Raw genomic sequence first — 15,076 nt, forward strand, 5'->3', positions numbered from 1 at the left:
GTGAGAAGAAAAGGTATAATGAGAGCTCTCAGTCCTAGAAAGCTGTCAGTCCGGGCATATCAGTCCGGGCACTGCACTCCGGGCTACAGCCGCTGCGCGAGGCCGGTCGTCTCCAGGTAATGGAGCAGATGGGCGAAGACTTCCCGTTGGGTTGCCGCAGGGCCCTTCTGGAACAGAAGGTCTACCACGCCGGCGCTGGGAAGGCCTTGACGCTGGAGCGCTCGGTGGAGCTCTGCTCCGGGCCCGCGTGGTGGGGGCAGAAGCAGAGTAGGTGCTCCAGCGTGTCTGGTTCCGGGCAGTCGACACATGTAGGGGAGTCCTCGCGCCCGTGTCGGTGCAGGCGCTCCGCCACATTGCAGCAGTCGAGCCGCGTGCGGAGAAGCAGGCAGCGGGCATCCCTGCTGATGCGTGCAGGCAGCGGCTGTGGCGCCAGGCCACACACAACGCGAAGGCCTGGGTGCATCGTCTGCACCATGCGGGCCAGGACGGTGCGTGCCTCGTCGAAGGCGATGACGCCTTAGGAAACTGGGGTGCCCTCCTGGTGGGCCTCCCTGGCTCGGGCGTCGCGTCCTCGCTGCCCCGGAAGCCACTGTGGCTCGGCAGCCAGTGGAGCCTCAGGTCCCAGCCTCGGGAGGCCACAGTATACAGCTTGGCTGCAAGGGAGCGCTCTGGGTAGCCGCTTCTGTTGGTGGCCTGGTCGGTCGCGTGCAGCCGCAGCAGGGCAGTACTGGAGTCCATGAGGATGACCGCCCCGGTGTGGCTCTGGGGCCCCTTCTCGAGGAGGAGGTCGGTGGCCAGGTGCAGCGCTGCCAGCTCCGCCCGTGTGGAAAAAGTGGGGAAAGGCAGCTCCGGCTGACTCCCAGCTCAGGCACCACGCACGCAGCCGCCCCCTCGCACGTGCTGTGCTTGACGGAGCCGTCCGTGAAGAGATGCAGGTAGCTGCTCAGCTCGTCCTGCAGCAGGGCGGCCGCCTCGTGGCCGATGGCCTCGGGCGGTGTGGTCCGCTTGTTGCGGACCCCGCGGAGGGTCGTGGTGATCTACAGGGCCTCCCCGGTGTCTAGTGGTGGCGGCTCCAGGTGGGGTCGGATCGGCATCTCGATGCCCTCCTCGAAGATAGTGAGCAGCGCTCCTATGCGGGAGTTGGGCTGGCTACAGAACCTCTGCAGGAGCGCAGCCCCGTCGCGTGTGGTCATCAGGCGCTGGATGTGCCGCAGCCCCGTCTGCAAGGCCCGCATCTCGATTTTCCAGGTGCCCGCCTCGGTGTAAGTGCCCGCCACGGGGGACGTGGAGGGAAGGCCTCAGGCAGAGGCGGATGGCGCGGCGCTGGTCGATCTCCAGCTCCTGCCAACGTAGAGGTCCCAGGTAGGCGAGTGGAAGCGCGTACAGCACAGCTGCGGAGGCCATGCCGTGGAACACGCGCTGCGCCACTTGGTGTGAGCAGCCACTGCCTCGAGCCAGAAGCTGCCGCACCCCTTGGAGCACCCGTGGCCTGCGTGCCCGGAGGGCCTTGACGGCCGGCAGCCGTGTGAGCCGGCAGTCGATGAGCAGCCCCAGGTACTTCACGGTCAGCCGCCAGGGAAGAGGCCGTCCGTTGAGTGTGATGGGTGGTGTTGCCCGTCGAGCCCTGCATCCTCCCGGGTGTAGCTAAGGGCCTGCATTTTGGCCTCCGACAGCTGCAGGCCGCGGCTCTGGAGGAAGACTGCAAGTGCTCCCAGAGCCTCCTGGAGGCACACCTTGACTGTGTAGCAGTCTTTGGTGGGGCCATGGGTCCAGACTGCCACGTAGTCAGCGTACACCACCACCTCCACCGGGTATCGCAAGCCTGGAGGGATGCAGTCGGGGAGAGGAACCAGCACCAAGTTGAACAGAAACGGGCTCAGCACGCTCCCCTGGGGCACCCCGGAGCGGACGTCTCAAGGAATGGCGGTCGCCCGGCCGACCTTCACCCGCAGTGTCCAGTCACGTAGGAATGCCCGGATGTAGCCTCCGAGGCGCCCCACAACGCTTATGCCGTCCAACGCCTCAAGGATGGCCCCGTGGGCGACCGTGTCGAATGCCGACCGCATATCCAGCACGAGCAGGAAGGCCACGTTCTTGTGCGGCGGGCCTGTTCCAGCATGGAGATGACGTCCCCTGGGAGTCAGCCGTGCAGCGGTGCCGCCTGAAGCCGCTTTGCTGCTCCCGGAAGACGCCGCTGTGGTCCGCGATCCACTGAAGACGGGTCAGGGCAGCACTCTCCATGACCTTCCCAGCAGCCGACGTCAGGGACACGGGTCGGTAGGACTCTGCCTCCGTCGGGGGCCTGCCTACCTTGAGAATTGGCGAAATGAGCCCCACGAGCCAGGGTGGCGGGAGGACACCAGTCGCCAGACCCTATTAAACAGTCGCAGAAGCGGCTCCACCTGAGTCACGTCCAGGTTTCGCAGCATCTGGTACGCCATTCCGTCGATACCAAGAGCACTCCGCCGCTTGAGGCAGCGATTCAGGGCGGCTTGCAGCTCACGAAGTGTGATGTCCGTGGAGCAGAGGGACACCACTCTTTGGTCGTGTGGGGCGGCTGGCGCCGCGTCCGGTGAGGCCGCAGGAACTGAAGGCGGAGTTTGAGCGGCCCTAGCAAACTGTTCTGCGAATAGCGCCACCAGGGCCTCTTCGGTCATGCCCAGGGACATGGCGACCGTGAGCAGGGGACGCCGGCTGGTGGTGTTAGGCCCCAGCAGAGCCTTAGAAATACGCCAGGCTCTGCCCGGGTCCCTGCGAGAGTCCATGGACGAACACAGTGACTCCCAGCCCTGCCTGCGACGCTGCCGTGCCCGTCAGCGGCATTGGGCGTCTGCCCGCCGGTACTCCGTCCAGTCCTCTGGGCGATTGCTTCGCATAGCCTTCCTATGTAGCTGGTTGTGGCGGGCCCGAAGCCGAAGCAGCTCCATGTCCGGGAGTGGCGTGCAGAAAGGTACCTCTCCCCGTACCGTTGCCTTGTCGGCGCTCCGCACGACTGCTGCGAGGAAGTCGACTTCCAGGTCCTCAGTAGATTTGGTCATTTCCTTGCGGAAGTCGACCCAGCTAGTGACTGCGTAAGCCCTTGTGTCGGCTCGCTGGCGGTGGTTCCCGGGGGTGACCAGTATGGGGTAGTGCTCAGAACCCCACGTGCTGACGGCGGTCTCCCAGGAATAGGCGCAACGCTGCGTCACCAGGGTTAGGTCGATGCATGACTGCTGGACCGTGCCACAACGACGACAAGGGTGGATGAAAGTAGGGCTTTGGCCACGTGCAGTCCACAGGAGGTGGCGGCGTTCAACAACTCCCGTCCCCTTCGGGTGGCTCGCTGACTCCCTCAGGTCGGGTAATGTGCGTTGAAGTCACCGCACACTACAGCGTCTGAGCACAGGTTTCCGCGCATACGGCACAGCGCCACGGCATTCCATGGTTTCTGCGGCCGGATGTAGACGCTGGCCACGCTGGTGTCCGTTGTCCCCATGCGCACCGTAATGGCGGTACACTGCATCGGGCCCTCAGCATCTGGGGCCAGGTCAACAGGAGCGCTGTTGAAAGGGTGGCCCGCACATAGGCCGCTACCCGCGACTTTCACGGTGGGTGGGTGGCGTCACGGCACGGTGTTCTGCTGCAAGATCTCAGGCGGCAGCTGGTGTCGCTGAGATGACACACGTAGCCTGGCAGGCGCGGGGTGTCGCCGTAGATGTACACCTCCTGCAGTGTCAGCACGTCGAAGGACTCCCGCAGCAGGTGCTCAATTAGCTCTGCGATGCGGCGGGCCAGGCTGTTGCAGTTCCACTGCAGGATGCTTGGCCGCTGGCCTTTCCCACAGGTTCTGCTAGCCATGGTGGAGGTTTACGAATTTAAAGCGCAAACATTCAAGCAGGGGACGAACGGGACAAGGACAAGCGGGGGGGCTTCAGAATGGCCGGGGCGTGTGCGGCCGCCATCCATGCAGGGTCATCGGAGGTCAGTCGGCCCACCAAGCTGTGCGCCAGGGCCAGGAGGACGGGCATCAGCTGCTCTGGGCCGGGGGCTGCAAGCGGAACGACTGGGGCTGCGGGCGGGGTGGGCTGCTGGGCAGTGGGGCGCCTGGCTGCTTCCCGCTGTGCTGCATACCGTAGCTGCTATCGTCCCTGGGGGGCAGGCTGCTGCGTCTGTGGGCTAAGCCCTGACTGCCGCTGGGTGCTTCACCACCTGACCATTTCGGCGTAGCTGGGCTGCGCCGGTCGAATCGACGCCTCGACCTCCCCACGTGGCACTCGCTGCCGTGCCTGGGCCATGGCTGTGGCCACACGGCGCTCGTGATGTCAGCGTGGGCAACGGGGGTCCGTCACACTGTTGCGGCCACTACAGTTGGAGAAGCGGGCAACAGCTGCGGTGCACTGTTGTGAGCTGTGTCCTCCCCCACAACGCGCACACCTCGCGGTACCCTTGCAGCCGGCCGTCACATGGTCGAGTCTCCCACATCGACCGCACTGGATAGGTCTGGGGTGGCATGCTCTCACGGGGAGCAGCAGCTTGTAGACAGCGACGAAGGGGGGTGGGACCGGTCCCGTAAAGTGCACCACCACTGCACCACCGCGCTGCCGGGACACCTCACTTACAGGCACATCAGAGTTAATGTTGGCCAATATCTCGTCCGACGTGAGTTGCGGGTCCGCGCCAAAGATCAGGCCACGACTTGTGCCACGTTCGACGGGTCGGTAGGCTCGTATAGGAATACCGCATATTTCCTCTGTTGCCAGCAGACACGAGAGGCACTCAGTAGTCTCGGCATCGGCAGCAACAACGTTTAAGCGAGTGTTCATCCCCGCTTGGGAGACCGACGACAGCGGCTAATTCACGGGCGTCTGCCTCCCTTGATACTGCAAGGAAGGAGGCAGAGCGATCAGTGGGGCGGAACAGGCAGGTGCCGACAGCAGGCTGGTGTATCGGTCGCCTGGCAACAAGATTCTGCGCTTTGCAATTTTTTGCGTCCACTGCCCCTCCAAGTCGTCCGAAGAAGGTCCGGCGTTGGATCGCCCTTCTGTGGGGACCCCGGTGGCCGCAAAATCCATTGGTGTGACTAGCATTCCGCAGTATCACCATCTTCTTCCTCGGCCAGAAGAGCGGACGCGGCCGCCGCTCTGTCACGCAGCTCAGCGGCGCGCTTCGCAAAGCGCACAAGCTCGTTGGCGAGCACAGCGCCACTCGGCGAGGTAGCGGGGGCACCATCTGACGAGGAGGGAGGGCGCTGAGAAAACTTCGTCACGGCAGCTGCCATTGCTACCTGTCCAGTGGAGGTAGCAAGGGGCCGGTAATGCGCAGGGGAGCTCACGGGGGAGCATGACTTGGCCCTTCGTGTCTTGCCGATCTGCGCAGCCTGGGACGTTGTTCCCCCTTTCACAGCATCTATGGTCTGGTTGCGGAGCTTGTGGGTGGGGCGCGCGCATTGCCCGCCGTCTCTGGGTACACCGTCGAAATGTCACCAGGTCTATCCTTGGCCTACTCTCGCTTGCCTCCCGAACTATCGGCTGGGTCTCGGCCGCTTTTTTTGACGGCGCAGAGTCCAGCTGACCACCGGGTCGTCTGCATCGGCATAGGGAGGGCTGTGCTGCGTTTCGACGCCTTTACAGTGGTCGCCAGACGTAACCAGGAAAGGCATGGCGGTCGACGATACAGCCACAAAAAGGATAGGTCTCCTGCCCCGAGCTTGAAGCAGCTCAATGGCGCGAGCATGGCTGGCCACGATATCACACTGCACTCGGACAAAAAGAGTTCTAGGCTGCGTGCACCGCCGATGCTGCTGGTTCGGCGGTGGCGCGCCACTTGGCGGCGTAGCTCAGCTGGCACGAATGTCGTTGTTATCGGCAGGCTGCCTTCAGGCAGGCTTTGGCTGGGCAGGCTTGCACCTTGCGTGGGCATGCCGGTGCAGCGAAGATGAGCTTCTTCGGTTGCACGCGGGGTTTCTTCGGCAGCACGTGGCGACAGCGGCGATCCCGCCGTTGCCATGGCACCGAATTCGAACTCCTTGGTTAGACTTGGAGAGTCCCGGGCATGACTACGCCTTCGGAGCCGTAGTTCCCAACGTGTATGCGGTCAAATGCCACAAATGATGGTTCAAAATGATCCTGGAGACTTGCCGAATAGAGAGACCGGTTGGTTCATGTCACAGGGTCGCTGGCTTGGAGCGATGAGCATAGATTTCAGAGCTCGACGTTGCGCCGTATTTCAAGCGACGCCCCCTAGCGGGCAACCTCTCGGACTCACGGTCGGTCGGTGGTGGCGTATACTCCGAAACGCCCAACGGCAAAGCCAACTTCATCTACGTGCTCTAACGACGATGATAATGATCATGACGTTGCCATTGAAGTGTTTCACACGTATCCACTCGGGAGGATTGGCCAGGGAAAAGGTGTCGACTGTGTCCCTGTTGGAGCTTGGGCGCAGCTCGCGCTCGCCTATCGCAGGTGGCCTGGAAGCGCGCACAAGTTTCGCGCTATATCATGCCACATTGGGAGCTAATCAGAGTCGTTGCTCGCATTACGCCACATCGAGGGTGCCGTCGCTGGCTCTCGTCCCGCAGTTCACCTTCTAGCGCGGCATGAGTGGGCCGCGCACGGGTTGCTCCGAGGAAGAGCGGGCAGCCATTGAAGAACGTAAACGTTCCCGATAATTTCAGAAGGATGCTTCACAATAACGTATGTCAAACCTCAGCGCTCGGGTAAACCTCAGCGAAAGGAAAGGGCTTCGTTCTGGTCGATCGGTTGTTTTGTGTGGTCGTTTCGATCTTGGTGTTTCTATTTTGCCAGAAGCGTTTTCGTTTTCGCTTTGCAGTTATTGCGTTTCGATTTTGGTCGTTTTCGTTATCACTGTGGGCAAGACTCGAGTGCACCTCGGTTTCCGGAGGAAAGGGCAATAATTTTTTACTGGGGAAGTCATTTGGTTGTGGCATAAATGACTGAGTGATCACTTAGGCTGGATAGGTATTACAGACTGACAAGGATTTTTCAGGTCGGAACGTTAACAATAAATCTAGCAGGCTTGATTAATTGTCAGTAGTTCATGTAGGAAGCGTAATTATTTGAGATGAGTTGAAAGTTAGGCAAGTATCTACAATATAATTCTCAACATTCTGTTCTGAAATAGTTATTGCTAAGTTCGACCAAGTTATTGCGGGGAATTTAATGTCCCCGATAAGTAGAAGCGGGGCACGATCCGAAACTTATGTTAATAGCAGACGAGAATCATGAAACTCTCCAGCGAAAGAGGGATCGACATCAGGCGGTGGTAGCAGACGCCAGTGGTATTGGGTTGGACGGCAGCTTCGAAGCAAAAGAAGACAATTTCAAGGTGGAAGACATGTCGACAGCGCAACATTGTAGACCACGGCCCTCCATCCCTGCCCCTCTTCCCCCCTCCATCCCCTCACCCCTTTTCTTTTCTGATCACAACGAAAAAAATATCCCGTCAGTGAATGCAGAAAGCAATTCAGGGTCGAAGATGGATATTGTTGAAAATATTAAAAACTGGGAGGAGCTGACTTCTGGCAGCTCTTTCTTAATATCATTTATATCATTAAAAGATACCAGTTCTATCCAACCATTAGATATCGCTCCCGTCCCCAGGATCCGCGACTCGGTGTCATCAACAAAATTCTACCGTGACTAGGATGGCTAGGCGCTGATCGGACCGCCTTATGACGACGACGTAGACCACACTGCTGTGATTTAACTGGAATGCTATCACTCACCACTGATCATAGTCGAACATGAAGAAGACAGAAGTATTAATTGAGGGCTTGCCGAAACCTGATCCGAGCATGGTTACACACATCTGTTAAATAGACTGAGGCGCGGACAGGGACTTAAGCGATCTTTTAACAGCAGGTCCGTTGGCATTAGCCAAAAAATACAGAGAAGAAAATACTCCCCCGGCGCGAGGCGTCCGGCATGACCTTCGCGCAGTGGCTTTTGCAAAAAAAAAAAAAAATACCGAGCGCCCTTCAGCATACGTCTCGTGAGGAGCACCCCGCGCCGTTGAGGCTTGCGCGAAGTGAGAAGCTGCCGCATTCGCCGTCGTCGTCTTCGGCGCGGCGGATCATTGGCGCGCCAGTCGCTACAGGGCTCTCTCCAGTAGAGCCGGAAGCCGTTGTGTTGCCCACGTGACGTTTTTGGTCGGTTTAGCTTGGGAATTCCGAGGCGCGGCTGTTGAGTCGGGGAAGCCCTGGTTGGCTCGGACGGTGGCGACGTAAGCGGGCTTGACTCGGTCGGCGGCGACGACGTCTTGGCGGCCGTTAATGTCGAGGGTGACAGTGTTGGGTCGCCGCTCGCCGTACGAGGAACGTGCATAGGCTTGCTCTTTCTGCTCCCTCTCTCCTGAGATCCGCTGTCAGCGTGGCAAGAAGCTAGGTCGACCCCAAGCACTGCTGTTTCTCCTGGCTTGTACCACTAGTGCAAGCTGCGCCAATTTTTTTACTCTCTTTCTAATTCATTCCAATTCAATGACTCCTGTATGGCGTCTGCTGGTCCAAAGGGTCCCGCAAAGCTCTCTGCGAAAGCCGCTGCTTTCCTCTAGGCCGAATCTTCGGGGAGATGCGAAGTGTTGGCTTTCGACCATAGCGCACGCGTTCATGGTACCACTTTAAGTTGGCTATTTTGCGCGACACCAAAGCTCTGAAAGAAAGTCTGACACACAAATTCCGCGCACACAACTCGTGCGCAGGATACACTAGCCGCAAGAAGAAATATTTAGATGCGACTGCATCTCATTCACTCGCCTTGTCCCTCCATACGGCGTTGTTGTCCGTCCACACCCCTCCCCCATTCTCCTCTCCGCGCGAGCTGCGCTCTCCGCCGCTCACCCCCTCTCCTCTCCGATAGCGAACACTCTCTCGCGAGTCCCGAGGGGCATTGGATTGGATTCGATTGGCTTGGCTTGGTTTGGCTTGGATTGGATTGGATTGGATTAAAGTGGATTGTGTTGGATTGTGTTGCGTCATAGCCGCGCCCGTTGCGTCATACCCGCCAGCACCGGCGTTCCGATTTCCATCGATGCGTTGAATGGAGCCTAACAATTCTGCTATCGCCCGCGCAACCGTAACAAGCACCGATCACTGTGATAACAGGAATGCTAGCACCACTGAAGACAAGGTTGCGAACATAGAGTTTCTTACAGTATACACTAGAGAGGAATCTGGCGCTAGCGTCTATGCGGCTCACATCAAGGTCGTCTGTGTCGTCATGGACCGCCATTATACATCGCGCCCGCCTTAGTTTCATCATTGGCTTGGATTGAAACGTTTTAGTGACCGCAAATTTAAACAAAGTGCCACAAAAGCGCGAAGAATAGTGTGCAATTTTGTAAGTGGAAAATAAAAACAGGCTGTTTTAAAACTAAGGAAAAAAGAAGTAAAGCGTATTTTTGCCGGAACGGTTGTGCCTGCTATTTCGCAGGCCAAGGTTGTAGTTACGAACAATGTTAATATTTGGGGGGTAACTCATTAGAGGCTGTGATTTTATTAATTTTACCATTATCTGAAATAATAAGTTGCTTGAAGAGCTTCGAAAGCTTTTTGAGCGTGCCTATGAAAACGTTGCCTTCCTTGTGAACCGGTGCACCGCGACCGCCAGCTAGTTTAACAAGAAAAAAGAAAACGTGGCGTTAAACAGTCGTGGACGATGACAAGATAGGACGCATAAAAGCTCCCGTATGTGCCGTATCTTGTCTTCGTCGAAGGACGTTTTGTTTCTTCTTTTCGTCGGCTACAAATTTCGCGGCGGCGTATTACCCGCTCAGTCATACGTCCTTCGACTCCGGCATGAGCAACGTCAGGTGCGATCACGCATTGCCTGCTGTTTCACTGAACACGGCTACCACAAAAACGGGAGGTTCATATTGCTCATTATAGTACATTGTGATACATTCTTCGGGTGAAATGTCTTGTTATCTAAGCGAGCATTGTTCGATTTTTATTACGACATAGAAGCGTCCTCCCACACTAGTTCAAAGTGGATTGGTAGCCTTTCGTGTGATTATTAATACTAAACTTCAGCCCTTCAGGCGAGGGATCAGTGAGACATCATGGACATAAAATCGCAACTATTGTTCAGTCTATGTTGCTTACAATGCTTTCATTGATCAATTTAAAGTGCTTGATGACATAACTTTTGCGTTAATAACAAGACCATCATCCTAAAAATTAAGAAACGGTGTGTTTGCCTAGCCTTTTAACAATGATCGAAGACAAAGACCACCTGTATGACAGCTTTCCGGTAACGAGACATCCCAATTATTACTTTGTGTTGAAGCAGTTAAGAAAATTCGCATGCTCTTGATTAGAGGTGACTTTTACGCCGCGTGTTTTCCTTGGGTTCTACTTTAGGTTCTACTTTGCCACTACGCACATGTGTAGTGCGTGCATAGAAAGGAGTAAAACTAGTGGCTTCGACACTGCGCAATGCCAAACGCCCCATTTGCATTGCGTAATGTCACACCATAAACTGAATTTTTTCGAGAACAACCCGCTTCGCTTGGTTTACCGTAAATGCTTCATCATTTAAACGGTTGGTGTGGTGATGAAGCCCACGCCCTAGTCTTTCGGAGTTTGGAGAGGCTGCACCCTATTTTGGGATTCCAAATATTTTTGTTAATTTGCATTTTTTTTCCCCGCTGAGTCCGTTTCAACACAATTTTTATGCAGGTCTCCCAGAAGCGGAGAGGGTATAAATATGGCAATATCATGTGCTACATGAAAATAAACAACCCTAAGTGAAAGTTGATACATCTATAGCAGAGGTCTAAGGAATTATTAAAACCTCCTAGTATCATCATTCAGCATAAGACAAAACCTCGCAGTTACAAGCATGGCGAAAACAGCCTTTCATTTCGGCAGAAGCTGGAAGGGGGGGGGGGCACCTATAAAGGATAGAGGACGGCGAAGGAGAAAGGGTGAAAAGAACTGCAAATGATAGAACGTGCAAGCAAAGAATGAATTCAACATAAAAAATAATAAATCATTCACTAGTTTTGGGGCTCCACGGAAGTTTTTCGCATGACCTTCCTGTAATTTTCTTCGTTTCAGTTTTTGTATGTGTGTGTGTTAACCTTGGAATTAGCTGATCGTAGGGGTGAGACCCCTCAACGAAGCTGCGTACGGTGAGAGCGCAGGTTCTAAGTGAAAAGGGTTATCGGTATTCGTTATTTAATAATAAGCACAGCTAGTGGCTTCGTCCATTACATATCCCGTCTGACCACAAAAACTTCCGATGAGCCCGCAGCCCCCTCACTCCCGCCTCCCTCTGCATGCGCCAGTGTTTACGGGTGTTTTTGTCTTTTCCGCCTCAAACAACTGCACTATCAGTGAACTTTTTTGCCTCCAGACGCTGTAAGCACAAATGCTTTAGCGATCGCCTGACCACGGTGTTCGACGAGAAAGAGTGGGGCTGAGATGCGGTGGAGTGATATCAGGACGTACGAACAGAATTTCGTTTACTCAACGCACATACCACATTCGGTTAAAATACCAAATGCGCGCTTTCACGCGCCCTCGAATAACCTGGCGTGTTAGGCGCGCCTAATGGTGGAGAGGAACGGTAATTTGGGTTACCGTGAGGGTGAATCTTGTACGCATGGCTGTTTTCGCATATTCGCTCCGTGAAGAAGTGGTTCGGTCACGGTTCTGGTTCAGGCGAAATCATTTCTTTCCGGTTCAATTCCGCTTCGACAAAATCACGCACCGAACCGGTTCGCGAACTGGTTAGGGAGCTTGAACCGGTTCGCGAACCGATTCGATGAGTTGAATTATCACTGAAATTGGAAAAAAAACATTTAGTATTTTAAAATGACAGTCAAATCAAAATACAAACAAAAATTCAAAATGCTTCTGTTCCCCTAGGGCAGTGGCGCAATTGCGAACCAAACTTTAAACAATTACGAGATATTAGAAAAACAGATGAAGTGGCGACGATTTACCACCTACTTTCTCGCCTAGACTTTATGTTGTCCTAGCGACTATTCATAAAGCCACTGCCAACAGATAAGACGGTTGGATATATTTTCTGCCCTTTCCTTTTTTTGTTGAAATCACAATCGTCGCTATGGAATCGCCCATCACGCTAACCTTGAAGCCTTAAATTTAGGTCTGCGTACTGGCGTGTTCAAATACCAGCGCTTAAAGGAGCACTGACACCAATTTTCGGCGTTAATATTATTGCACAGTTCCCTTCCTTCACTCAACAGAATACCCTGGCTGAAATATGAGTGGCCTGCGACGCCAAGAACATAGTTCAATTGGATCGCATTTATCGCGCCGACGGAGCAGCGCGCGGAGCGGCACTCAGGAAATGGACATCAGCGTGACATCACTCCAGGAGAGGAAAAAGAAGTGACGCGCCAGTGCTCGTCAAAAACTCGTGACGTCACTTCAAGCGCGCGGCCCCACGAGCGGCGAGCGGGCGCAACACCCTCTCAAGCGGGCGCCGGTGACGTCCGCACAAAGCGGTGAGGTCAAACCGGGAGGCTGTCATATGCGCCGTTCGGGATGAAAGCGCGGGAATTTGAAACAAACGATTTTCAGGCCGTTCAATGTAATTAACTATCGCGCGCTGAAGTATTTGAAGTGCTGTTTCAGGTTCGCCAGACCATTAAGCATCGATAAAAGCAATAAAAGTGTAACATAAAATTTTCGTGTCAGTGCTCCTTTAATACCAATGGCGCACATTTTTTATATTTGTAACAAAACACAAAAATCCTACAACAGGCACATAAATACTACCAAGGAATTAGATTATTTGGTCACCCTGAATAATTTGTTAGCTGTCACCTTATCGAATGTGTTAGCCACACTTTTGTTAAAACTAAGCTTTAGTTAACGCTCAGTCACTGCATTATTGCTCTGACCACTGCAATTCCTTTTGCGATAGCTATACCGGATGTGTGCATTACAATCAGTATGTCATCGTACCGCCTGATCCCCGGCCATCTTTCCGTGTGCTACATTGCGGAATCTTATAACAGATTATGCTGTTACAAAATGAAAGGGAAATTTGACGCGCGGAGCATGAGATGTAACTTTTTTGGGTAGACGCTCTTTAATTCATCCACAGCAGTACTCCCCTCCGGAACGAGTAGCAGTAGAAGAAGTAATGTAGTTAGTTGGGCAGTCAGTACAAGTGCACATTAGAAAAAAAAAAAGCAGATGTGAAAGATACAAAACTGCAGAACAAGCAGAAAAGATGATCGCTGGGCGAACGGGACAGTGTGAGGTACCGGCCTGCCTTTCTGCGGGTGTCATCTGCTTTATTACTGTTTCTGCTTCCAAGACAAGGTCGAGGGCTGCAGTTTTTTGCCAAGGTATAAGTGCGCACCTTAACAGTCTCCCCTGACATATGTTTTATTTGTATCTGTAAAAAAACGGAACTTGTCCACTGTACTGTCCTGAAAAATTGAACACGGAACTTACTTCCTTCGCATTGATGACACGTTTGGTTGTGAAAGGCAGGGCAAAGAAAAGTATAGAGCAATATCCACGTTTTGGTGCTTTTTTTACTTATTCCGTTTTACTTACTTTTTGCGCAATATTTTAAAACAACGTGATTCGCCTTTTCTTTTTTGTTGTTTTCTGTGTATTTTTTTTTTTAAACTGGCGCATTTGATGCCCCGTGGTATATCACTGCTCCAAGGCGCAGATTATGTTGCAGGCCGGTAGACTTATTTTAACCAGCTGGTGATATTAAACGTGGATCAACATCTTGGTGCACGGACGTTCTCCATATCCATCTACTTCAGAAAAACGGTCGTGGGGAAGGCAGATCGAGGCCACTTGTGGTCAGCAGCAAACGGCTTAGCCACTGAGCAGCTCCTGCGGACACACTTGTCAATTATTAAAAAATGCAGGTGTCGGACCTTTTAAACAAATTATGAAATGCAAAAAGTTTGCACACATCGGGTGTGGGCTTTCGCTGTTGATCAGTGGAGAAATTCTGCAACCTGATTGCTCCAATAAAGACGCAGCTATGGAAGGGCAAAGTCGTTTTATATCCCCTGCAAGCTGCCGAGAATGGCATTTCATTTTGCCAGCTTGCACTATGCTCGCGTTTCCAGTAGCAACAGACCATTGCTAAAATGGTGCTCATTCATTTCCCCTGTTGTTACATAGAGCGTGATAGTGTTCAAGTGTTTGGAGGGGTAAGTGCGCGAGCGGGTACGAAGTTGATGGTACGCGAAAGAAAAAAAGGCCTGAATTGCATTGACTGTGCAATAACAACGGGGGGTCGAACCGTTTCTGCATGAACCGGTAACCGTTATTTCTTTTTTCGTTTCAGTTCCGGGTCGGGTTCAGCGTGCTCAAAAAATAACGGTTCGGTTCGCTTCCGGTTCGACACCCTGATATACTTATATATATATATATATATATATATATATATATATATATATATATATATATATATATATATATATATATATATATATATATATATATATATATATATATATATATATATATATATATATATATATATATATATATATACAAAAATGGTTTCGACCACGGTAAAAAAAGAGAACAGATTTAATAACGTTTCGGCCGAGGGACCGGCCTTCGTCAAATACAGTGATGGCATTGTCGTACAGCTTATATATGTTTCAAAACTACAAATCAGCTACAGCAGTCGAATGAGGAAAGGGAAGAAAAGGAAAGAGGCAAACACGAGATACAGGCGCTTGTCTAAAGCATTACATAGACGCTATGGTGCCCAGAATTATCAATAAAGGTTTTCTGCACGATGTGTGTGCTTATACAAAAGCAAGGCTATCTTTACAGGGTTGTCTCTCTGTTCTTGTTGTCTCTCTGTACAGGGTCGTTGCTCTGTTCTTGGTGTTTATAGAGACAACCCTGTAAAGATAGCCTTGCTTTTGTATAAGCACACACATCGTGCAGAAAACCTTTATTGATAATTCTGGGCACCATAGCGTATATGTAATGCTTTAGACAAGCGCCTGTATCTCGTGTTTGCCTCTTTCCTTTTCTTCCCTTTCCTCATTCGACTGCTGTAGCTGATTTGTAGTTTTGAAACATATATAAGCAGTACGACAATGCCAT

Source organism: Haemaphysalis longicornis, unplaced genomic scaffold, assembly GCF_048455015.1.
Source record: "Haemaphysalis longicornis isolate Haplotype H1 unplaced genomic scaffold, Haemaphysalis longicornis Haplotype H1 scaffold_1, whole genome shotgun sequence".
Taxonomy (NCBI): domain Eukaryota; kingdom Metazoa; phylum Arthropoda; class Arachnida; order Ixodida; family Ixodidae; genus Haemaphysalis; species Haemaphysalis longicornis.